A 27,601-nucleotide genomic window follows, 5' to 3' on the forward strand; every position below is an offset into this window, starting at 1 on the left:
CAACGTTTTGCATACATTCCTTTCTTCGCCGATTCTCTGGAGAACATATTTCCTTCCCTTATCAGTACACCAAATTTTCAACATTCTTCCGTAGTACCACATCTCAAATGCTTCGAGTTTCTTCCTTTCCAGTTTTCCCACAGTCCATACTTCACTACCATACAACGCTGTGCTCTAAACGTACATTCTCATAAATTTCTTCCTCAAATTAAGGCCTATGTTTGATACTACATCTACATCTACATACATACAACGCAATACACCATATGGTGCATGGCGGAGGGTACCTCGTACCACAACTAGCATCTTCTCTCCCTGTTCCACTCCCAAACAGAATGAGGGAAAAATGACTGCCTATATGCCTCTGCACGAGCACTAATCTCTCTTATCTTTGTAATCTTTCCGCGAAATGTAAGTTGGCGGCAGTAAAATTGTACTGCAGTCAGCCTCAAATGCTGGTTCTCTAAATTTCCTCAGTAGCGATTCACGAAAAGAACGCCTCCTTTCCTCTAGAGACTGCAGTCAGCCTCAAATGCTGGTTCTCTAAATTTCCTCAGTAGCGATTCACGAAAAGAACGCCTCCTTTCCTCTAGAGAGCATTCCTGAAGCATTTCCGTAACACTCGCGTGATGATCAATCCTACAAGTAACAAATCCAGCAGCCCGCCTCTGAATTGCTTCTATGCCCTCCCTCAATCCGACCTGATAGGGATCCCAAACGCTCGAGCAGTACTCAAGAATAGGTCGTATTAGTGTTTTATAAGCGGTCTCCTTTACAGCTGAACGAAATCTTCCAAAAATTCTACGAATGAACCGAAGACGACTATCCGCCTTCCCCACAACTGCCATTACATGCTTGTCCCACTTCATATCGCTCTGCAATGTTACACCCAAATATTTAACCGACGTGACTGTGTCAAGCGCTACGCTACTAATGGAATATTCAAACATTACAGGATTCTTTTTCCTATTCACCTGCATTAATTTACGTTTATCTATATTTAGAGTTAGCTGCCATTCTTTACACCAATCACAAATCCTGTCCAAGTCATCTTGTATCCTCCTACAGTCAATCAACGACGACACCTTCCCGTACACCACTGCATCATCAGCAAACAGCCGCACATTGCTATCCACCCTATCCAAAAGATCATTTATATAGATAGAAAACAACAGTGGACCTACCACACTTCCCTGGGGCACTCCAGATGATACCCTGACCTCCGATGAACACTCACCATCGAGGACAACGTACTGGATTCTGTTACTTAAGAAGTAGATTTCTTTTGCCCAGGAATCCCTTTTCTGCCAGGGCATTGCAAATCACTCTATCAGTACTGTCATAGGTACAATGCAACACACTGGGTTAGTAGATCTGTTAGTTCGGTTGAACCTTGTACTGCGGGGACTCCTGGAGGTGTCAGGGGACATTATGTCTGTAACGAAAATTATTCCGCATGACGTGATCCATCGTCTACATCTACATCTACATGATTACTCTGCAATTCACATTTAAGTGCTTGGCAGAGGGTTTATCGAACCACAATCATACTATCTCCCTACCATTCCACTCCCGAACAGCGCGCGGGAAAAACGAACACCTGAACCTTTCTGTTCGAGCTCTGATTTCTCTTATTTTATTTTGATGATCATTTCTACCTATGTAGGTTGGGCTCAACAAAATATTTTCGCATTACGAAGAGAAAATTGGTAACTGAAATTTCGTAAATAGATCTCGCCGCGACGAAAAACGTCTTTGCTTTAATGACTTCCATCCCAACTCGCGTATCATATCTGCTACACTCTCTCCCCTATTACGTGTTAATACAAAACGAGCTGCCCTTTTTTGCACCCTTTCGATGTCCTCCGTCAATCCCACCTGGTAAGGATCCCACACCACACAGCAATATTCTAACAGAGGACGAAGGAGTGTAGTGTAAGCTGTCTCTTTAGTGCACTTGTTGCATCTTCCAACTGTCCTGCCAATGAAACGCAACCTTTGCCTCGCCTCCCCCACAATATTATCTATGTGGTATTTCCAACTGAAGTTGTTCGTGATTTTTACACCCAGGTACTTAGTTGAATTGATAGCCTTGAGAATTGTACTATTTATCGAGTAATCGAATTCCAACGGATTTCTTTTGGAACTCATGTGGATCACCTCACACTTTTCGTTATTTAGCATCAACTGTCACCTGCCACACCATACATCAATCTTTTGTAAATAGCTTTGCAACTGATATTGGTCTTTGGATGACCTTACTAGACGGTAAATTACAGCATCATCTGCGAACAACCTAAGAGAACTGCTCAGATTGTCACCCAGGTCATTTATATAGATCAGGAACAGCAGAGGTCCCAGGACGCTTCCCTGGGGAACACCTGATATCACTTCAGTTTTACTCGATGATTTACCGGCTATTACTACGAACTGCGACCTTCCTGACAGGAAATCACGAATCCAGTCGCACAACTGAGACGGTACCCCATAGGCCCGCAGCTTGATTACAAGTCGCTTGTGAGGAAGGGTATCAAAAGCTTTCCGGAAATCTAGAAACACGGAAGCAACTTGAGATCCCCTGTCGATAGCGGCCATTACTTCGTGCGAATAAAGAGCTAGCCGTTTCTCGCAAAGACTTTGAAAAACCGCGGATATAAAATGAACGACTGGGAGCCGCGCGCTTCCCAGCCGCGAGACAAACCTCGCTGTCGTCGCTGTAGTCGAAGTCGTCGGCGCTGTAGAAGCTGGGCAGGCGGCCGTTGGGCTGGTGCAGCTGCAGCTGCAGGTGGTGGTGGTGGGTGGTGGCGGGCCTGGGGGAGGCCGGCGGCCTGGGGGAGGCGGCCCTGGGCGGCGCCGGCGGCGCGGGGTGCGGGTAGAGCAGCTGCGCGCGCTGCCGGGCCCGCGCCGCCCCCGCCGCCGCCACGGCGCCCGCGCTCATCTGCTTGCGCAGGTTGCGGCGCGCGTGGCGACCCGCCAGCGTCGAGGCTCCCGCCGCCGCGTACATGTCTGCGCGTTGTTGCTGCTGCTGCGGCTGCTGAGGCTGTAGCCTGCGCAGGCAGTGGTGCTGGTACGGCTGGTGCAGGTGCTGGTGCTGCTGCTGCTGGGGGCCGGCCCGGTGCACGCAGCAGCTCCGGCTGCAACGGAACACCACTTTGCAGCCACAACCGCCAGCCGAGGCTCTCCTGCCTGTGGCAGCGGCTCCCTATTGGTCTTCCGGTCTACACCAGCTCAACACACAAATACAGGGGGCTAGCTAACACTATATTGGTACTTACCTTTTCTTTTTGTCAAGACATGTTTAACGATCTGACGGAATTACAATTTCCTTCAGACATGTGACTCTCGACTTTATCTTCGATAATGACTGGAATACTCTCTTTCAAATTCTGAAGGTGGCAGGGGTAAAATACAGGGAGCGAATGGCTATTTACAATTTGTACAGAAATCAGATTGCAGTTATAAGAGTCGAGGGACGTGAAAGGGAAGCAGTGGTTGGGAAGGGAGTGAGACAGGGCTATAGCCTCTCCCCGATGCTATTCAATCTGCATACTGAGCAAGCAGTAAAGGAAACGAAAGAAAAGTTCGGGGTAGGTATTAAAATCCATGGAGATGAAATAAAAACTGTGAGGTTCGCCGATGACATTGTAATTCTGTCAGAGAGAGCAAAGGACTTGGAAGAGCAGTTGAACGGAATGGACAGTGTCTTGAAAGGAGGGTATAAGATGAACATCAACAAAACCAAAACGAGGATAATGGAATGTAGTCGAATTAAGTCTGGTGATGCTGAGGGAATTAGATTAGGAAATGAGACACTTAAAGCAGTAAAGGAGTTTTGCTATTTGGGGAGCAAAATAACTGATGATGGTCGAAGTAGAGAGGATATAAAATGTAGACTGGCAATGGCAAGGAAAGCGTGTCTGAAGAAGAGAAATTTGTTAACATCGAGTATTGACTTAAGTGTCAGGAATCGTTTCTGAAAGTATTTGTATGGGTTGTAGCCATGTATGGAAGTGAAACATGGACCATAAATAGTTTAGACAAGAAGAGAATAGAAGCTTTCGAAATGTGGTACTACAGAAGAATGCTGAAGATTAGATCGTTAGATCACATAACTAATGATGAGGTACTGAATAGAATTGGGGAGAAGAGGATTTGTGCCACAACTTGACTAGAAGAAGGGATCGGTTGGTAGGACATGTTCTGAGGCATCAAGGGATCACCTATTTGGTATTGGAGGGCAGCGTGGAGGGTAAAAATCGTAGAGGGAGACCAAGAGATGAATACACTAAGCAGATTCAGAGGTATGTAGGCTGCAGTAGGTACTGGGAGATGAAGAAGCTTACACAGGATAGAGTAGCATGGAGAGCTGCATCAAACCAGTCTCAGGACTGAAGACCACAACAACAACAAACAATGATAGAAAGTAAAGAGAAGAACTGAAGTTTGTGCATGGCTGGCATTTGAGCCCAGATCTCCTTCTAGCTAAACGGATATGCGAACTACTACACCACCATACCAGAATGTCTAACACACTTGCATGGACTCCCTAATTGAAGACTGTGTGAGCAACGGGTTCAAGTCCGAGCCGTGGAACAATTTTTAATTCATCTATCAGCTTCTATCATTACTGAAGTTAAAGTTGAGACTTGTGTGTCTCAAGAAAACTATAATCCAGAGAGCATTGGCAATAATGATGACTTTAGAAGGCGAATATGGGCTGAAGGCGTGAATTCAAGTTTGTGTTAGGGAGGGCATTGGATTACGTTAGTCGATGCATCTAGTATCGGTGAGCTGGGTAACCGTGTGTAGAAAGGGGAGGGTGCACGATCCGTCTGAGTTTGACCAAGGCTAGGAGGCTCGGCGCGAACATTTAGAGAACTGCATGACTTGTCGTGTGTTCGAGGAGTTCTGCGGTGAATGCCTTCAACACGTGGCAAAACCAAGGTGAAATCACGCCCAGACGTCGTGGGGTTGGGCGGTTACCCCTCATTGCAGATATCGGATATCATATGCTGGGTAGAGTGGTAAAATAGGACAGGAGTATCCTACACTGATTGCAGACCACGTGCGCCCCTTCCTGACGATCGTGTTTCCCGAGGGCAATGGCATTTTTCTGCAAGAGAATGCGCAACGTCGCAAGGCCAGGCGTACGAAGGAGTGGTTCTAGGAACACAGTGGCGAGTTCCAGATGATGTTATGGCACCCCAAATCGCCAGATATCAACCCGATCGAACACGTCTGGGATGTGATTGAACGTAGCGTCACAGCTCATCGCCCCTTCCCCTTCCTGGAGTTTACGGGAATTATGTGACTTGGGTGAGCAGATGTGGTGACAACTCCCTCGAGCGATCTACCTAGGCCTCGTTGCTTCCATGCCACGACGCTTCGCCGCTGTTATCCTTGACAAATATGGGCTTACCGGTTATTACCTAGATGGTCAAATGTTCTGGCTGGTCAGAGTACAACATATAAATGGCAGTAAAATATGGTCTAGCCACAGAGACGTACACAATTTATTTAAATGGCACCTGCTCAAAGGATCAGATAATAGCTCTCTTGAATGGTATAAACTTTGCATTATGATATTGTATATGTCGTTGTAGGTAAGCACAGATCGGTTAGTGACAATATAATAGCTCTTGCAGAGCTGCTCGCAAGCCTTGTAGAGTAGTTGGTGGATGATGACGTAATGCTTCCCTAGTGTATCCCTATGCGGTTCAAATCGGGAGAACGAGCAAGTCACCCCATGAGTGAAATATCTTATGTTTCCAACAAAACATCAAGTACCCGTCCTCTACGAGCTCGAGCGTTGTCGTCCATCAGTACGAGGTCTGGGTCCACAGCACCTCGTAACAACCGCACATGAGGCCCCAAGACACCTGACAGCAGCTAGACCCTGTCGATTCACCTGTACAATTTCATGAAAAGATGTTCGAGGGTTGGGTTGATTTGGGGAGGAGACCAAACTGCGAGGTCATCGGTCTCATCGGATTAGGGAAGGATGGGGAAGGAAGTCGGCCGTGCCCTTTCAAAGGAACTATCCCGGCATTTTCCTGGAGCGATTTCGGGAAATCAAGGGAAACCTAAATCAGGATGGCAGGACGCGGGATTGAACCGTCGTACTCCCGAATGTGAAGATGTTCGAGTGGTCAACATAATCCTTGCTCACACCACTGCGTCTCTATCCACAATGTTTGTGTCCCGAAATCGCGTTACACGTTCCCTCCAGATGCAAATCCGTCGAGAATCGCTCTCCAGAGAAAATGGGGATTCGTTTGTGAAAAGACCATTGGCCCAAAGTTCGAAAGTCCAGGTGGCATGTTGACGATTCCACTCTAGGTGCTCACTTCTGTTAGAGGTACACATACCGAGGTCTCTGAAAATAAAGATCACTCTGCCAAAGCCTTCTGTGCACCGTTTACCTCGATAAAACTCCTTCAGTGGAGACTGCGAGGTTGGATGCCAGTTTCCGTGCAATACTAAGGCGTACTTACAGCCAAACACCAGGCCTCTCTTTCTTATATCACAAGTGGTCTACCCACACTTGGTCTTCGATATACAGTTTTTTTGTCTAAAAACTGTCGCCACATTCAAGAAACAACAGAAAGATTGACATTAAGCCATGGGGCCACATCAGTTTGCGACTGTCCTGCTACCATTCGTCCTGTGGCCTCCACTGCAGTGAGTCTGGTAGGCGTCTTCTCTGTGCCACACCGTACCGTCTATGACTGTGCACACAGCGATTCCGGATGTCGAACTACCCGGAAACACTACCCTATTTGATAGGTACCCTGACGTCATCGTTGGCATGGGTGTCCGTTGACTGAAATGCCATCTTCCGAGGAGAACACGATCGTACGGACATCTGTTGAGAGTTTGTACGATTACTTTGTGAATTAGACAAAGGACGGGGGAACAGCGGGTTCTTGCATTAATTTTGGACACCAGTGTATTATGGCTGTCAAGAGTGTAAAATTCGCTCAATTTGCAGCTGTATGGTTATAAACATCTCACCTTTGAAAAATTATTTTATCTGCGAGGAATGGGATCTAAGAATCATTCGGCATTTTGAATGTTTATTACCGGTATAACTCTTCAAAACTACAACGAAGAAAAGCCCGTCATATTTGTTCATAGGCTTTAATTGTTGCATCAACCTATCTTTTATAGGGGCCAATTACAAAGAAGCCGAAACTAGTGTAAAAAGAATTCACCGGTAATTACATTTTAATATTTCCTCCTCCCCCCCCCCCCCCCCCCTCTCGAACAGGCCATGAAGGCCCAAAGGTACCGACCGGCCGCTGTGTCAGCCTCAGCCCACAGGCGTCCCTGGATGCGGATATGGAGGGGCGTGTGGTCAGCACACCGCTCTGCCGGCCGTATGTCAGTTTCCGAAACCGGAGCCGCTACTTCTCAATCCAGTAGCTCCTCAGTTTGCCTCACAAGGGCTGAGTGCTCCACGCTTGCCAACAGCGCTCGGCAGACCGGAAGGTCACCCATCCAAGTGCTAGCCCATCCCGACAGCGCATAACTTCGGTGATCTGAAAACGGGAACCGGTGTTACCACTGTGGCAAGGCTGGTGGCTACATTTTAATATTTGCTTCTTATTAATATTTACAGTGATCTCGCGAATGAAATTATCATTAATGCATGATATCACCTATTTGAATGCACTACCGATTTTTTAAAAATAATTTTCAGTGTAAGAAGATCGCTCCCATTAATTAGATGAATGATGTGTGATAAATAATGACCACACTGACCACTTACAGTAAAGGTGAGTTGATTTTCCACACAGTGTACAGTTCACGTTAATCAGTGTTAAAGGAGGCTGTTGTAATTAGCTACTGAATGAAATATTCTGGGAGTAATAAGAGTTCAATCAGTTTACAGTTAAAGCTGATAAGCATGACAAGACCCTGCCGTTATTTTCGAAACTCTTTATCTCTAAAGGGCGCGACTGTACAGACAAGTTAGAGTTGGAAAGAATGTCCGGTTGTGAATGGTTGTAAAGAAGTAGCTGTTTGAGGGAGACACATAAAATTGCTGGGACCGCTCTCAAATTTTGAACAGATGATAATCATTGTCGTCCTTGTCGGTTACATGAAAGTATGTTAAACAAACTAATATGTGATGAACATTCAGCTAACGCCACACTTTATCTGACATGCTGCGCTTGCCGACGTGAAGTAAAACCCATTTGTGGTGGCTACATTCTAACAGCTTTCACTGATTACCAGCATAGGGGACATGTATGAAGTTTTTAGTGTCACGGGTTACGACAGCGGCTCCTTCGTGTTAATGGGTAACTGATAAGTAACAGTTACGCCAGGGAGGCTTTAGAAGATGAGATGATAACCCGTTTTCAGGCAACTGAACACAGTGTCTTTCAGCACTCCAGTATCCACTGTGAGGGTACATGAAGGAGACATACTACAAAAGGTTTGTGAAAGCTCACGTTAACAGGCCAGCATAAGACCTAACCAGTTATCCACTGACCTCTTTAGAACAGCATCACACAGCGGTCGGTCGACAGGGCATGGTCCAGATCTTGTGATTTTTAAAAGTTTTGATATTCGTTTCGGGACAAGTTCCATAAGAATTTCAGGAATTAAATCGTTACAAAACGATTGCTCTGAAGAAGTTTTCTTGGTGAAGTAGCTGTCCATCCAAATGGAAGGACGATAGAGAATTTTCGATTATCGTCAGACAACAGACAAGGGGCACTTTCCCTCGCTTTACTAGTCAAAAGCGACTGCGGTCATTTATCGTCGCAAGCATGGGATGTGTCAAATCGAGGTTTCTGCTTAACAGAAGACGCGGTTGATTTCCTTTTCTCAGCTTGTGACTGGTTAGATGTCCACCATTTCATCTCAGAGTACCATGGAAGTCGTTCTTCCTGCCATCTTGTCCCTTCTTCTTTCCACATGTTCGTTTCTTCGTCGATTGTGGGGATAAACTTCTCATTGGTTGTCTAATTTATTAATTTATTTTCAACATTCTTTCATGGCACCATACTTCAAACGCTTCGATTGTCTTCTTTTCGGGCTTTGTCACGGGTCATGATTCATTACCATACAACGCTGTATCCAAAGGTACATTCTCCGACTTTTCGTCCTTGATTGAAGCCTATGTTTGATACTAGTAAAAATTTTTTTTTTGCCAGGAGCGCATATTTTGCATGTACTAATCCATTATTATGTACTCTCTGCTTCGTCAACGAGCTGGTATGAAACATTAACCATCTGTGAGAAATTAAGCGGATAGCACTGGGAGCTCTATAGGCGATTAGAGGGGAAAACACCCCCTTTAACGACGGACGCAACGAAGGGCACAGTCAACAGGGCTAGAACTATGAGTAGAGATACCCATGACAAGTTCTCTGAGTTAGTTACATGTTCCAGAGGTAATTCAAACCATTCTTTTATAGAAATCACGTGGAACGGGCCAGTTTACAGGCCTTGTGTAGATGATCAGTGTTAACATTAATGAAGACATTAATTTTAGTCCTAACCATCCAACTATATTTTTTTACTGGATACCAGTTTATAAGTAGAAATTCGAAAAAAGGAATAGAAGCAGTTGTCCAGGAGGAATGATTTTAAATTTGATTTAAAACTTGCTTCGTTACATGTCAGACATTCTATGTTATTGAGCAAATAATCAAAAATTTTTGTTGCTATATATTGAACTCCTTTCTGAGTCACTGACAGCCTTAACAAATGGTAATAAAGGTTATTTTTCCTCTAGTGCATTAGCTACAGACATCACTGTCCTTCTCATATACTGATGGATTATTTATGACGCGTTTCATTGGTGGATCTATGTGTTGTGACGGCGCAGTTAAAATGTCTAGCTCCTTGAAGAGCTACATGACGTCTCGTCGGTGTATACCGTATATTAAACATATCGATAAAAGGTTTGCATCACCTCGATTCCAAGAGTTCCAGAACTTGTACAGAAAATTGGAATAGGGATCAATATAAACGTCATTTCCGCCCTTTTTATTGCTCATGAAAACCACACTTTGCATGTTGTACCACCATACAGCGAGACTTTCAGAGGTGGTGGCCCACACTGCTTTACACACCGGTACCTATAATACCCAGTAGCACGTCCTCTTGCAATGAGGCATGCCTGTGTTCGTCGTGGCATAGTATCCACAAGTTCATCAAGGCACTGTTGGTCCAGATTGTCCCACTCCTCAACGACAATTCGGCGTAGATCCCTCAGAGTGGTTGGTGGGTCACGTCGTCCATAAACAGCCCTTTTCATTCTATCCCGGGCATGTTCGATAGGGTTCGTGTCTGGAGAATGTGCTGGCTGCTCTAGTCGAGCGACATCGTTATCCTGAAGGAAGTCATTCACAAGATGTGCACGATGGGGGCGCGAGTTGTCGTCCATGAAGACGAATGCCTCTCCAATATGCTGCCAATATGGTTTCACTATCGGCCGAAGGATCGCATTCACATATCGTACAGCCCTTACGGCGCCTCCCATGACCATCAGCGGCGTTCGTCGAACCCACATAATGCCACCCCAAAACAGCAGGGAACCTCCACCTTGCTGCACTCGCTGGACAGTGTGTATAAGGCGTTTAGCCTGACCGGTTTGCCTCGAAACGCGTCTCCAACGATTGTCTGGTTGAAGGCACTCATCGGTGAAGAGAACGTGAATCCTATCCTGAGCGGTCCATTCGACATGTTGTTGGGCCCATCTGTACCGCGCTGCATTGTGTTTGTGAAGATGGACCCCGCCATGGACGTCGGGAGTGAAGTTGCGCATCATGGAGCCTATTGCGCACGGTTTGAGCCGTAACACGACGTCCTGTGGCTGCATGAAAAGCATTATTCAACATGGTGGCACTGCAGACAGGGTTCCACCGAGCAATAATCCGTAGGTAGCGGTCATCCACTGCAGTAGTAGCTCTTGGGCGGCCTGAACGAGGCATGTCATCGACAGTTCCTGTCCCTCTATATCTCCTCTATGTCCGAACAACATCGCTTTGTTTCAGTCCGAGACGCCTGGACACCTCCCTTGTTGAGAGCCCTTCCTGGCACAAAATAACAATACAAGATAGACGCGATCGAACTGCGGTATTGACCGTCTAGGCATGGTTGAAGTACGGACAACACTAGCCGTGTACTTTCTTCCTGGTGGAATGACTGGAATTGGTGCTACTCTTGCACGGTTGTTTACATCTCTGGGCGGGTTTAGTGACATCTCTGAAAAGTCAAAGGGACTGTGTCTGTGATACAATATCCACAGTCAACGTCTGTCTTCAAGAGTTCTAGGAACCGGGGTGATGCAAAACTTTTTTTAATGTGTGTATTATTACTGCTCGCTTTCGTGGAAACAATATTTTTTTTCTAAGTGAAAAGTTACCCGGGAAAATTATTCCGCAAGACATTATTTATTGGAAAAATGCTAAATATGCCAGAAAGCTGTTGTTCTTGTTCCCAAGAGTAGCAGTTATACTAAGAGTAAAAGTAGCTGAACTTAACTGTTTGAGAAGCTCTGTATCATGCTTGCTCCAGTTCAGTTTTCATCAGTATGTACACTCAAAAATTAGAAGCATTGTACCCTATATACTGAGCTCCAGCTCATGAGCACATCAACTGTTGGTATGACTCTGTTGTACAGCACTGACTGTAGTTTGTGTGTGTGTTTTTTATTTTCAAAATTTAGGGAGAGTCCATTTGATAGATCTATTTAATAATTCTTTGGAATATACTATTTACCGACTCTTCTGTTAATTTCTCTCCATGCTGTTTCTGTCTCACGACCATTGTCCTGGTTACCCCAAATCAACGGACTACACTTTGACGCACATAACGGCTGTGAATACTAATTCACTGGTCTATGTTTGAGTAAGAGGAAAGGCCGCTATTGATAGGCTGCAAAATGCAGGTACGTAAGTGCCTATGTATGGCCACCGGACCAACAAGTGACCTGCCTCACCACACTCCCTCCCTTGCCTATGGCAAAGAAAAGCCATGCACTGCTCTCTTGGCAGGGGCCAAATAAATTCTTTATCAGAACGGCGATGAAAGCTGCAGAATGCGGTGCGGCCACCGGTCGACCTCTCTGCTTTATTTATCCTTTCTTTCTGCTCCGAGCTTTTCCCCTGTCCTCCAAAGGGAGCGGCAGAAAAAAATAAGGAAACGCATTCACCTACGTGACGTCTGTAAAAAAAAAAAGAAAAAAAAGGCCGTCCTCGTAACCACAAGCGCGGTGGGCGCAGAAAGAGGTTTGTAGCGCTGCAGGGAGAAGAGGCCAGAATGGCATTACTGCGCTTGCGCGGATGTGCGTGTGGACGTGCGGGTGAACACGCCCCAGAGCTGTCTGGCTCTCCGAGGACGATTCTCTTTTGTCTTACCTCGGAGGCTCGTGAAACTGGTTTTCCCGTTCTCTTACCAGCAGTTGCTTTATTCTCATATGTGAGGCACATGTATCCTTGGCGAGAGTTTTTCATAATCGCGATCTTCCATTACTTAATGGCTATTTCGTTACCTAATCCTGCTCCGAATTTAAGACTTTATTATTTGACAAAGGAAATAAAATAACTCTAAAAATGTTGTGAATTACTTCTGATGTAATACTAGAATTATTCGTGAAAGACATCAAAACTTATGATGGAAAATTAAATTTTGTTTGCTTGTTCTCATATTTGTTTCAGTGGTTCCGAAATTAACGTAATTTCCCAAATGCATACCAGAAATCTACGAAACAGCTCAGTTTTTCTTTCTAAGGAGTTAGGCGGATTCGCATTATGGAACTGTCGGCTTAAAAATTCTATTCAATTGTCCAGACGTATGCTTTCCTTATTTTTTCCTTCCATCAATGTATTAACTGCTTCGATTTCCCTCCTTCCAGCCCCCTCTTACTTCCTCTCTTGTGTCTCATAGTAGTACCTATTACCTCACGTATATATTGTAAATCTGTTTATTTTTAATCTGTTTAAATCTGTTTTTTTTTTGTAAAGCATAAAAACTGTAATGAAATGAGCAATAAACTGCAAGAAAAAACTTTTTTATTATTTTTTCATATTGTAGAAAATTAGGAAGTGAGCAAAACTTATATGAATCGTCAAAAAAACCACTTGAATAGAGTAATTAGAGGTAGCATTTCTTCCCATTAATTGCCCTACTGCTCTGCATATGTTGTGGGCCATTTGAGAACTGTGTCATATAACTCATAGTACAGCGCAGGAATATGATTTTTGCGGTTCCTTTACTTCTTTTTATCATTGATGGAACACCGTCAATGATGTATGATTTCTCATGAGGTAGACTTGCTGGTATATTCTAACTTTTAAGGTAATATGTTCGCTTTTCTCGTTCATCAACATACAAGCAACAATCTTCCCTTTCATATTTGGTTCATATTCAGAATGCTTCAACGTGGACAGTTGAAAAGTAAATTTTATCTATAGTGGATAATTCTACACCATATAACCGAAAAATAATTATATTTTCCGTGGAAGTATCACTTTCAGCTGTCACATCTGACCGATAGATCTTTTTGTAGTGCATGGGCCACCATTTTTTGTACGCTGGAACATCATCTACTATGATGGAGAAACGTCCACACACAATGCTCTTTTCCACAAGCTCGCAATATTTTTTCACTGTTTATATTTCGTCACTCTACCAGGTGTGCCGTTTAATAGCCCAGAAGTCTCTGTCACAAGGCAGAAAGGAGTGTCCTCGTACAGGAGGGTAGTGGGTTATAGTTTACATTTCAGAATACCAACCAGTGAACGTTTTGGTTTTTGTCCAGGACATGCATTACTGAACAATATTAGACGCTACAAATCGTGCGCAACATTTTGTTCGATGTAATCTAATAAAAAGCTGCAAACTTCATAAGGAATTCTTCTGGAAATTCCTTCATAGTAAACATACAGTGTTGCACGGATGACATTCTCTACTTCTGCAGAAAGGGAACGTCCATTCTGCAACAAGATAATCAAGAGCCAGCGAAACCATGTTCTGGGGGTGAGGGATATGCGTGAATTTCCTGCACAGTGCCAAGAGTTACACTCCTGCTATCGGTTAATGAAAAAAATAAATTTTTGTTAGATATGTCCCTTCTGCATCTTGTAGTTCAATTAAAAACAATGGCTGGTTACAGTTCCTTTCTTTTGTAAGAATTAAATTGTATAACGTCTATGTGCCCACACAATGTCTGCTCAACATCTGCTTTTATCACCATTGGGGTTATTTTACTGGCTTCTTAAGACCTGTTCTATCATCCTATCCCTTCCTCTAGCTAGGTTTTTCCTCATAGTCCTTTCGTAGCCAAATCAGTGGAGAATCATTTCTTACCTTATCGACATCCTTCTGTAAGAAACACATCTCGAAGGGTTTTATTCTCTTCTCTTCCGGTTTTCCCGAGGCCCATTATTCCCTACGAAACGATTCTGTGCTAGAGACGTAGATTCTCAAATTAATCTTCGTCCAAGCCTCTGTTTCATACGATGTAACTTCCTTTTTGCGAGGAATACTCTCTTTATCAGTGCTACTCTGCTTCCTCTGTCCACCTTTCATCGTCCGTATTGCGTTATTTCGATATAAGGCTCCAGAATTCCTTTCACTTTATGTACTAAGTGGTCTAATGCCGTTTCTGCTAGGATTCGCATAGTATGTATATACCAAGTACGGTAGCTGGCAGGATGGTTATTTATAAGAGATCACAGAGGCTTTTCTTGTCCAGTCCGCTCTGGACGTTAAACCCGGTTTATTCTTCCTCCAGTTTCATATACAGAATCATCCTAAAATTGCTTATTCTGATATCCATATACACTATTGAGCTTTTGAGCTAGACACCTACCTAGAAATGTAAATCTGTGTGTCAGAGAAACAGGCTTACATTTCGACTTTGGAAGTGAGGACGTGCGTTTGTCATTGGTCCTTTGAAAGGATTAGAAAATGGTAGGATTATGTTTTAATTTGAATCATTTATAATCATTTACATTGCAGCTGAAATCACAAACTGAGCATAAAATAAGTAGACTCAATTTTTCTGTGCGAGGAACAATGAATATTGTTAGGTCACTTTTTTCCAGTCTTTAATTTTAAACAATTAATTCATTGGTGACCTTTAATTCCTTAATTCTTTCTGTTAACATATCACAGGTTTGCTCTTCAGATTGAATATTTTTATTTTGACTGTTGATGTGAGTTATGTTATAGCAGCTGCCACGGAAGATGACAGACGTAAATAAACGTATGGTTAACATGCTGAATTTCTCAAATGTTGTCGATAAAGACCATGTGAAGAAGGGGGCAAAGAGGTATCATGAAGTTGAGTCCGGTGTGGTGGAACAGTATGGTTGTGGATGTAAATGTACAGTCCACAACAGAGCCGCTGCCACAGACATGTAAATGTACACAATTTAAGATGATCTATGACAGCAATTTTCAATTTTTAAATTGTAGCTCTTGTGCTTTCGAAAATAACTGGAAATATACGAGTTGCACATATTTCAGTGATGAAAAACATCATGCAGCCAATTTGTGAAATATATTTTTCAAACATGCAGTTCATCATGCAGTGCGTCGTGCAGTAATAGAGAATCAGCTCTGTGGCATCGTAAACTCACCTGATTAAAGTTGTTGCTGATGTGATCTTCGAGATTTCTCACAGGAGACAGTTACGTACTGAAGTATTATTTTATGTAAATGTGTTTTTTTTTCTTGGAATATTAGATAGGATCCTATTTCAGGCGCGTGTGTGCGCTTTATTTTATTTTTTATTTTATTGTATGAGAGTTTCTCGTAATCTCTGTAATTCAAGAACCATCTAACGTAAAAGCAATCGCGGTGGAAAATTAACGATATAAAACCAGCCTGCGCTTCAAACAAAACACGTACTAATTTTTTTTCTTCGTAAGAGCGTAGATCTGCATGTTTTTCATACGTCTTCTTCCTCGGCCTGCCTTAGTGAGCACCTGCATATTGTAAGTTCATTTGATATTTTATGGTTTCGACCTTATAATTAAATGTGAAACAAATGTAAAAAAAAACTTTGTTGTTATTCTTATCGCAAGTTCTTCCAGTGTGGATATTTACTTGTTTGTGTACGCATCAACATTGTTTCACATCGTTTTGACTGAAACGGCAAAGTGGGCAGATCATTTTGAAGAGACGCAATGGCGGAACGCACATTTTGTTCACTAACTAATTTGTTACAGCTGATAGCAAATCGCGGCCCTGAGATTGGATACCGAACCTTTTGATGTGTCCTTCACTTATTATGTGCAAGAATTTACGACGAATGATTCGGTCATTTGTCTTCGAACAGTGATCCTGTCGGGCTTCGATTCTGTCAGATACCAGTCGCACTAAATAATATTGACGGATGGTCATTGATAAAAACTAGCTTTGGTATTTGTTGGTAACGTATCTATACAATTTACTGAACGTGCTAAGAAGTCATACCACGCTCAGTAGCGATAAGTTAATAAGTCTGTATTCCTGCCTTCTAAAAATTGTGTTGGTCTCGCTGGCGATAGATGCATTATTGTTGAAAAATTTCGTATATGTCAGTTACCATTAAAGTAAAGTGGTCGCCACATTTGCGAAATTTATGCTCAACCAGAACTATTATTAACATATGTAGACAGAGCAATGCATCAGTAATAACATATTACGTTAAGAAGAACGTAACCAGATACCTTTCAGTTGTCTATAACGAATCATGATTTAGAAAGAATAATAGTAATTGATCAGTCTCCGGAAAATTGTAAACTCCACTTTCGCTGATGACAAAATAATTTCATATTGAAGAAACACAAAGTCAAGCTGTAATTTCACCATATTTTTTATATAAATTACGCTTTAAATGATACCGTAATTAGTCAATCGCAGATAATACTTGAAGTCCTTTGGGAGTTGCTTTGTGTGCTTCTGCCTATATTGAATGACTGTCTACTGCTGAAAGATACCAAGATCAATCCGGTTTTGTCTTATGCGACTGAAGGCTGTATTCTTGCTAATGACGATGTTAAATACAAACGGGTTGCTCTCGCAGTTATCTGCAATTTTAAACAAGATACATGCGCAATTATACTGCACACTGTATGCAGAAAAAAATTTATTAAAAAAAGAGAGAGCATATGTTTGGTGAATTTATTTGTATAAGAGTAATACATAAAAGAGATAATAGAAACATTTGAAGAGCCTCATTTGCTGTACATGATTTCGAACATCATTCAAAGGCACACGAAACGTTTCTCTACTTTACTTCTTAGTTTTAAACGAATCATTATACAAAACACTGGACCGTTTACTTTTCTGTTTTGTTCAGAATGCATTATCTTTTTGTTGCTCATTTGTCTTCTGTTCTCGAAATGTCGTAATTTAGAAACTGATTCGAAGGAAGTCTTTTTATGCACAAATTAGTTAGATCATGAAGAGACGAACTTTATTTATATGAACACATGGTGTCTGGCCTTTTGAGCATGTTCAAAAGAGCGGACAACCACACATTGATATAATTAATTTCCGTCCTTGGGCAATGAATCCACAGCATTCAGTGCAGACTCACAGATACGTTAGACCTCCAGTGGGAATCTAAAATTAGCGAGCATGGAGGACTTGGATGGAGTCTGTGGATAGATGGCGCTGGGTGGGAATGTGGGTCAGCAGGGGAGCATTCTATACAGTCGAGGTAGTGCACTGGTTAAAGCAACTGCCCTAATAAGCAGAAGACCCCAGGTTTGAGTCTCGGTCCAGCACAGATTTTCACTTGTAGTCGGCGCCCCGATGCAGCTGATATCACTAGTTCCTTCCCTTTCCATTCTCCCCCCTCCCATTCATATACATAAGGTGAACTTTTTGACTGTTTACATAGTTAGTAGCAACTGCAAGTGAAATGTTTCAGTTTTCTCTCAAATCACTGTTTAAATTTTTCTTAATTATCCTTATTACTTTGGAACAGTTAAATACGTTTTTTTCTTCGAAAGTAGACCTTACTCAGCTCAGTTGTATAACCTATTTGTCCACTTGCACTCTTTATTGTGGACAAGAAAATTTGGACAGCTCATTGTGAAATTTATGGAGATCAGAATAAATGGAAAGAATTTGACCAAATATAGAGCCCAAAAGTGGCTGTTGATTTTCTTACATTTTGCGGACTCAGAGACACGTTAAAAAATCTAGGAAGCGTTAGTAATTGAATAAAAGAGACTTTTGAAATCTTAACGTTTAAGATGAGGTAGTGAATATCGTCATTATCGCATTAGATTAGGCTACCTATCGTGAGCGCAGAGATTTTCGCAGCGCGGTTGACGTCCTGCTCCGGTCAGCAGGCAGGTAAGAGGTAGGGGGGGATCAAATGGCTCTAAGCGCTAAGGGACTTAACATCTGAGGTCATCAGTCCTCTAGACGTAGAACTACTTAAACCTAACTAACCTAAGGACATCACACACGTTCATACCCAAGGCAGGATTTGAACCTGCGACCGTAGCAGCTGCGCGGTTTGGGGCTGAAGCGCCTAGAACCGCTCGGTCACAGCGGCCGGCAGGGAGGATCATCTAACGGAGCAAGTAGTACTCGTGCAGCAATGATCGAGACAGGCGCTTGGTGGCTGCCGGATTAGCGGGATGACAACACGCAGGTAGCGGCGCCGACTGCACGGAGGCTGCACCGCCCAGTTTCGTCCAGGTGCCTGAGTGTCTGTGGTATGCCTTCTGCTGCGCTCCCTGCGCAGAGGACTCCTCAGGTGAAAGTCATATTTGAGAGCACTCTGATTTGTTGTTTTGACACTGAATTATCTGAGCATACCACTCTAGAGATAAAGTGGCATATTACGTATGTACCTTAATTCAGGTACTGCACCATATTTCTAGTGTAATTCTGGTTTCCTACTCAAGTTATTAAACACGTTGCCTCCATTTTTCCCTTTCTTGAGGATTTCTTTCCCTAAAATTTAGCCTGTGTGCGTAACTTATTATTTTACTATTGTTGTTTCCTTACAGCATTCTTTGCGTGTAACTAAATTAGAGTTCGCGCTTGTCAGATTATGAAACTTTTTTTCTCTTAAAATACATTTCCGTCCCCGCAACCTCCAATCATTCCCCTCCGCAGCCTGTTTCTACTGGAAAGTGTAGCGTGTCACTGTTTGTACTTTAAAAATCGGTCTCATTCTAGTACATCATACACCACTACAGAAATTTTGTTTATAGATATTCTACAGAGCTGCCTTAAAATTTCATTTAAGGCAATATATGAAATGTAGCCGCTACATTAGTAACGATAAAACAGGTATAGTCTTACAAGCTGCGTCACCAAGACAGAAAACGTTGGTATCACACCATCAAACTGTCTCTTATACCATAATGAACATTAGTGCCAGGAGCAAAGTCATAATAACTTTTGTGAGGGAATTTGGACGTGACATCATAAAATGTTAGGTCTTGTGCTTAACGTACCGTGGCTTCCTAAAACATGATCTATACGACTATACAGCATGATTCGTACTAACGCCTAAAAACACCCGAAGCGACGTAGATAACGCCAAGAAAAATGATTTAATATAAGACACATGGACCGCAAATGTTGGAAAATACCCCAAAAGTGGATGACAATTGTTGAACATGTGACGTCACCAGATGTCGTACCTTTGGACACGTGCAGCGGTTAGGATTGTCGATCCTACCCTCACGGTATGGGGCAGAGCTACACGTCTCTCCGCTGTTGTATTATACAATGTGATACGGTAGTGCTTGCGGTAGTGCTTGCGGTAGTGCTAATACAAGACTACGATGAAACGGTTTAAATTTGCGAAAACAGAGTAGCCTAGCGAAGCGACGTGTAGCACTTCCCTTTACCGGTGGTGGTGGTGTGGGGGGGGGGGGGGGGGAGATGGTGTGGGAGCGGGGGTAGGATCGACACAGGCCAAACCGCTGCATATGCGGCGAGGTATGTCATTTGGTGACGTCACAATTCACATTTGTCAACTACTTTTGAGATATTTCCCGACATTTTCAGCCGCATGTGTCGTATATTAAATTAGTTATCTCAGCGTCATTTTCGTTGCTTCGGGGTCTTTTTGAAGTTAATAAGAATCACCTTGTATCAGGGCAAGTCGTTATTTCATGTTGCTACCAAGAATCCCGAAAAGTACTACGTAGGATTACTACAGATTTGTAGACTAAATTCTTATAAACATTCCGACCGGCATAGGTTATAAAAATGGCTCTGAGCACTATGGGACTTAAATTCTGAGGTCATCAGTCCCCTAGAACTTAGAACTACTTAAACCTAACTAACCTAAGGACATCACACATATCCACGCCCGAGGCAGGATTCGAACCTGCGACCGTACCGGTCGCGCGGTTCTAGACTGTAGCGCCTAGAACCGCTCGGCCACTCCGGCCGGCCATAGGTTATATACTTTTAATAAATTAAATATATAAATATAAAGAGTATTCACTTTAACTGAACACGTTAAAATACCCAGAAAAATACACACCTGATCAAAAAAAGTTATAATTCCAATTTGTTTGCCTCAGAGGGGAACATCCATCCAATGATACCTCACTCGACCGCCCAGCTCACCCCGTGCACGGGTGGCGGGAGACCACTTAGAAATCTACACTGAGAAACCCCGTTTTTTTAATTGCAGATTACGATTGTACAGCGAAATTTACGTCCTTTTTGTTTGAAGCATTCTCTTCGTTCCGCCACAGATGGCGCTGTAATTAGAGGAATAGAAATATGTACACAAGTGCAATTTACAACACGCTACTCAATGTATCTTGAAAAGCCAATGGCACGTGGAACCCCACCTGTATGCTGCGAGGGTAGGACAGGGTAGTATTTCGTAACTTCTAATGGGAAAACACATTTGCAATGTTGTATTCCTTTGACATATTAATCAGAGGACTACTCGAATTGCCACAGTGGCCGGGCGCGAGGCGAAAGCTACTCTGTTTTTCCTATTAGAGTAAGTGTAGTAACTCTAACTTCAATATACTTCAAGTTATCCGCTTTTCAACAGACTGTACACAGGACAGAAGCATATCTGCAGTAATTTCAGCACAGACGTTTCTGATGCGATCAACCACGTCTTCACGGCCTGTTGGCACTTTCTGGTGCACTTTGTCTTTTAAATATCTCCACAGAAATAAATCCACCGTTTTCAAATCCGGCGACATAGCGGGCTAATTAATAGGGCCACCTCTGCCGATCCACTAACTAGTGTAAACACGGTCTAGAACCTCTCGTGCTTCAATTGCGTAATGCGCTGGGCAATCATCATGTTGAAATCACAAGGAAACACCCTGCAGTAGTACCGGTAGTTCCTGTTTTAAAAACGTTCGGTATTTGCATCTGCTCATCGTGCCACCGATAAAATATGAATCAATGATTTTCTTTCCCGTGATGCCACACCCTACGTTAACCGACAAGGACGTTGATGGTCAACTTGCCGCAACCAGTGGGGATTGCCTACGCTCTAGTAATACATGTCATGCCGGTTAACGCTACCATGATTTGTGCATGTAGACTCATCGGAAAATAGTACCTCGGTAAAGAACGTGGAGGTCGTTTGAGTTTAATGACGTGCCCATTAACAAAACACTAACCAGTTATGGAAATCTGCGCCAAAGAAGTCCTTGATTCAGGGACACTTACTGTGGATGATGCTTATGATGACACAGTATTGTGACAAAACTACCTACAGACATATCGGAATGGCGGTGTAAGTGGAGGGCGCTTATCCGTGAGTTGTGGTACACTGCCGCTAGTACACCTATTTCATTAGCTTCTCCTGTAACAGGATTGGTTCGTTTTGTTTTGCCAGTCTGTACGCTGCCATCAGACACAAAGTCGTTCACAGTCTTGTAAAAGCACGAACGAGAGCGAGCTTTCTCTGGAAAACGCTCGCCATAGAAGGCAACAACAGCCTCAACATTTTTCCTACATTTTCCTTAAATCAGAACCATTTCAATTTTGTCTTCTCTGGTTGCAACATTCATCGTCCACTTGCACGTCTTTTCTCCAACTGATAGGTAGGTGCGCAGGCAATAAACACTGTGCAGGTATTTGAATGTTTAGCGCCACTGTCTGTTCTATGTCTGCCTGATACGTGAGCCCGGTCGCAGTGTACTGCCGGTTATGATACGTCGTACTTGACTACACGGTCACGGTGTATGTCGGAGGAGCTCAGGTACCAAAGCAGTCAGCGAGTAGCCGGAAATGGGTAAATTCCAAATCTTGCGGTTTTGACGACCGTTTGTTGCATGACCTTTGTGCAGAAGGTACACCAGAAATGGAGGACTTAAAGACAGAATAAAATGTGGCTCCTTGCAACTATTATAAATTCCATGATTAATGCAGTTATAAAAACAGAAAATCTTAATACAGCAGCGATCTCAGATAAATAAGGCACATCTAATGAAACAATATTTTCAATATGCTAAAAACTACGGAAGTTAAAATTTTACAGTGACTAAATATTTTCACAGTTAGAATTAACAACTTATAAACGCTTCATTCGATTTCAACAAATGATGTCTCAGAAATTCGGCCCTGAAAGATGAATATCTGTGTTTATTTTATATATTGATTTATTATGTTTTTATAGCTTTGTCATTATGCAAGTGTTTGTCAGAACAATACATCCTCCACAATAACACAGAAACCGAATGCAGCGTGAATACTTCACATCTTGTCATACTTGTGTAGTAATTTAAGGAATTTGTTACTACTGTTGTCAGTAACTTTATTTCAATGTTAATTACAACTGATACTGAAATCAGTGGTTATTTTAGGAAGTGGTCAATCGCATGCGTTTGCTGACACCAGACCTGGAAAGGATGTCAAAATACGCTTCTATCAAGCAGATATAAATAATAGTTTAAACAATATTTGGCGACATTTCGTTTTCATTCAACGTTTGCGCACTTGTGCACGAATGCTAGCTTATTTACTTATGAACACACCCTTATTCAAATTTGTTGTGAATGGTCTGTGGGTGAACGCTTGTATCGTTTCTTTATTTAAATATTGCTGTACTATAATAGTGTAGTGGGTAAGGTGGGCAAATAGAGGCAAAATCATATCCGTAGAAAATAAGAATGACGTATTTTGATGTGGACGGCCTTCAGCCACCGGACAAGTAGGCAGTGGCGGAACACTGCTGGAGTCAAGTGGAGACAGACATTATTTGAGCGGTGCATTCGGGGGAGCGATTCAGGCGACTTTTACGTTCGTTCTTTAAGAAAGCAGACCTGTCTTCGAGAACGTGTAAGGTTTGGTCGTGTGGATGACTGATTCCGGACGTAAACGGTCGTTGCAGTACTTCAACTTTTGAGGGGACTATAAATTTCGTGTGGTCTAAATGCCTTCCAGTGAAGTTTTGTTACCGCTTCCATTACAGCATTGATGATGAACGGAGTATGACTTTGTGGTCATTATTTCTAGTGTGTTATTGTGTAAATTGTCGTACTGAATTATGAATCATTTTGAGCTGTCGAACATTTCGTGTATTTTGGTCACGAAATGTCTTGACTGACCATTTAGCTTGGGGTTCTGCTGTTCGTGTATTGTGGTCACGAAATGTCTTGACTGACCATTTAGCTTGGGGTTCTGCTGCGCGATTCCTGCATGACTTTTTAGCTCGGAGATTCTTCTGACATTTCGTAGCGCTCTCCTTTACTGCATTTAAAAGAATTATCATTATGTCTATATTATTATAGGACCACTTTCTGTTTATCTGAGGTATACTTCCTTGAAGCCGGCCGCGATGGTCTCGCGGTTCTAGGCGCGCAGTCCGGAGCCGCGCGACTGCTACGGTCGCAGGTTCGAATCCTGCCCCGGGCATGGATGTGTGTGATGTCCTTCGGTTAGTTAGGTTTAAGTAGTTCTAAGTTCTAGGGGACTGATGACCACAGCTGTTAAGTCCCATAGTGCTCAGAGCCATTTGAACCATTTTTGAACTTCCTTGAATAAACGTTATTGAAAAGAAGTTCATCGTTTCATATACTTGTACCGCGCAACTCTTCGACATTACCGAGCTATTTTTTTTAAACAGAGCCGCGCATAGCCCATTTACCTAAGGTACGAGCAACATGAGATAAAATCGGGGTTGGTTTCTTCGTATGGTATGCTGGTTAGAGAAACAAGTCAACACAATATGCACGAAGCAAGGTTGCAAAGTTTGTATTTGCCCATGCAAAAATCGTTTACAAAATCACGCGTAAATGATGTCAGTGTGCACTTTGATGGGTCTGCAAGTCTGAGAAAATTTAAACGCTGCATAGTATCCGGGAACGGCCTAAACACTCTTTAGAAACGTATTTCAAACTCTGTCTGCAGATAAGGCTGCTTGATTTCACATTTTTCTACTTGTCTGTCCAATTATTTACAAATGGTCAGCCGCTAGCCTAAAAATCACACGATGTTGACTTTCCATACGGGGAAATGAGCCAGTTGCCGATTAGTTTTACACATCTGGTTAGAATTTGCCCACCGTTTAAGCAACTGTTTGTCTGTACCACGACTAGCACTGTTTCGATGAAGTTTCCTATTGTTGTCACTAAAAATGTTTGGCAAGTCCCGTCTACATCTAAGAAACACACTACACAAACACTAAAAAGACAATTACGCACAACAGAAAGATCACACGCATGACATGTAGATGGAGCATACAAATTTCTTTCTTAACTGACCGCACCGGCGTACGGTGACAAACATAAAAACAAGAATAATTGTCAAATCGTGTAGAAGCGAATATACATTATTGGCGGGTTCTGACTTAAGCGCAGGTCATTATTTACAAAATATATGACCTGCCTCAAAGCTCAGACTGTCTTCGAGTTTGTAGTTCGAATATCTGTGGAAAAAGTCTGTAATTTTGGGCAAAGCTGGTGTACATGTATGTATGTGTATGTTTGTGTGTTGAGCAGAGGGGTTGGTAAGCAGAGTTTTCTATTAGTGGGATGATGCAACCAATTCCTATCTTGAACAAAACGCTACTTCCAGACTCTTTCATAGTGAAACGGACGAGGATAACCCGAATTGTTGTCTGTGATAGCGTGTGCATTTAACTTTAGCTCTTTCTTTTACGTCATTTACCCAAAACTTTTCACCCCCCCCCCACACACACACACACCCGCTCGCGCGCGCGTCGCACTGTACTTTACACTTATTACAGGAACCACTTTCTATTTGTATTCAAAATTAACGCTTCTCCACGAACAGCACAGCAGAAACATGCGACAGTAATTTTGGAAGAAAATAAAATAAACTAAATTCCTATCGTGTTGCCTTCTACAGTAAAACACCATCATACAAATTATTGTGTATCGTGAATGCAGTTCTGAGAATGACTACCCAGAAAGTTTATAAAAAGTACACTTTTCCACTTCAGCTGGCAGTTAGCAACTTCTCTCAAAAATTATGTCTATAAAATTACTAGGATACCCATTCTACTCTACCATCGGTCTCCTCCTATCTGTTATTAAGTGCTTCCCAAAGCACCTCCCACTTATTTTCGTTTGAAACTTTTTTCTGCTATTGTAAATAGCGCATTCTAGATACATAACATGCATTTTAATCACTGTGGTTGTTTTTCTGATTACTGTTATTAACATTTTAGTCATTATCATTACTACTCTTCGTGTTATGTATTAATTTCATTAGTCACTGCAATTACAAATTTCATAATTTTCTTTTAATTGTTGCTCTCTAGGGCGATTTGATGCCATTTTTCAATTCATCCTAACGTATATAAATGTTTCATATCTGCATATATTCTTCACCAATCGCGTTCACTACTCTATGTTAGATATTCTACAGGTTGTAAGTAATTAGTGTAGTCCTTCGCAACTGCCCCCTGACCCTCCGCCGCCCTTGCATGTAAGGTCATCTCCATTACTGCAATAGACTTCATTGTGTTTCCAGGAATACGCGGCTATTTGAAAAACATCGTTTTAATATACAAGACTTCTCTTGTAGATATGTATTTCTAAAAAGTTTAAAGATAAATGCAATCTAAACCAAAATTTCAACAAATATAGTAACGGTTTAAGTTCGTACTCTCCCACGACCTGTGTCAATTTGAATAAAATCATTTAGATTTTAGGTCCTGAAGAGGATCGTGGAAAAGTGGATCGAAACTTCTACTTTTAGCTGGTTTAATGTTTCATAATGACACGGCCCAATATCCGGAATCATTTTATTGACATACAGTGATGGGGACCGATGACCGTAGCAGTCTGGTCCCTTTAATACCTCAAACCAACCGACCAACATACAGTGATGGGCCTATGGATAAGTTTCCAAAGAGAGCTTGTTAAACAGAAAAAAAATTTAGACTCCTACGACGCTGGTGGCGTCGGACAGAGCGACAAGTTGTCTCGGCGGCGCAGCAGAGCAGAGTGCTTCGCCTCGCAGCGTAGATACGCGGATTTCCGTGACGTGAGGATCGCCCGCGCGGCAGCAACGGAATTAAACAGCGCCGGCCGATGTGACAAGGCGAGTGTGTCGGGAGCGGCGTGTTGCGGCCATCCGCGTTAAATTATGCGTGCCGGGAGGAGCGGGGCGGCGGGATTTATTTATGGGCGCCATGTCGGATCAGCAACAGGTGCCGGCCACGGCTACGGCGACGTCACGCGGCCGCACCCGCCGGTGTCTGGTGTCCGGCGTCTGCGGGCCGGCCGTGGAGCGCGCGTCTGGCGGGCTCTTCCCTAGCAAGGGGAGCGGGCAGAGCGACAATAACCGCATCCACGTCTGCGTACCACAGGGGTCGATACTGGGGCCGCTCTTGTACTTGCCACGTGTAAATTATCTTCCATCACACATCCAAGAGGTAGAACCAGTTTTTTTCGGACGATCGATTTCAACAATTCAAAAGGTAAACAATATTTTCTTGAATATTAATAACTGGCTATAAATCTACTACATCTGAATCGATACTCTGCAAAACACTGTGAAGTGCATGCCAGAGGGTATGTCGCACTGTATCACTTATTAAGGATTTCTCCCCTTACGTTCACATATGGAGCGCAGAAAGAAGCATTGTTTAAACGCTGCTAAGGGTACTTTAATAAATTTAATCTTGTCCTGACGATCCCTACAGGATCCTTTACTTATTCTATGCATTCAGTAATTGTACACTACTGGCCATTAAAATTGCTACACCAAGAAGAAATGCAGATGATAAACGGGTATTCATTGGACAAATATATTATACTAGAACTGACATGTGATTACATTTTCACGCAATTTGAGTGCATAGATCCTGATAAATCAGTACCCAGAACAACCACCTCTGGCCGTAATAACGGCCTTGATACGCCTAGGCATTGAGTCAAACAGAGCTTGGATGGCGTGTACAGGTACAGCTGCCCATGCAGCTTCAACACGATACCACAGTTCATCAAGAGTAGTGACTGGCGTATTGTGACGAGGCAGTTGCTTGGCCAGCAGTGACCAGACGTTTTCAATTGGTGAGAGATCTGGAGGATGTGCTAGCCGGGCAGCAGTCGAACATTTTCTGTATCAAGAAAGGCCCGAACAGGACCTGCAGCATGCGGTCGTGCATTATCCTGCTGAAATGTAGGGTTTCGCAGGGATCGAATGAAGG

The sequence above is a fragment of the Schistocerca cancellata genome, chromosome 2 (assembly GCF_023864275.1).
Source record: "Schistocerca cancellata isolate TAMUIC-IGC-003103 chromosome 2, iqSchCanc2.1, whole genome shotgun sequence".
Classification (NCBI taxonomy): Eukaryota; Metazoa; Arthropoda; class Insecta; order Orthoptera; family Acrididae; genus Schistocerca; species Schistocerca cancellata.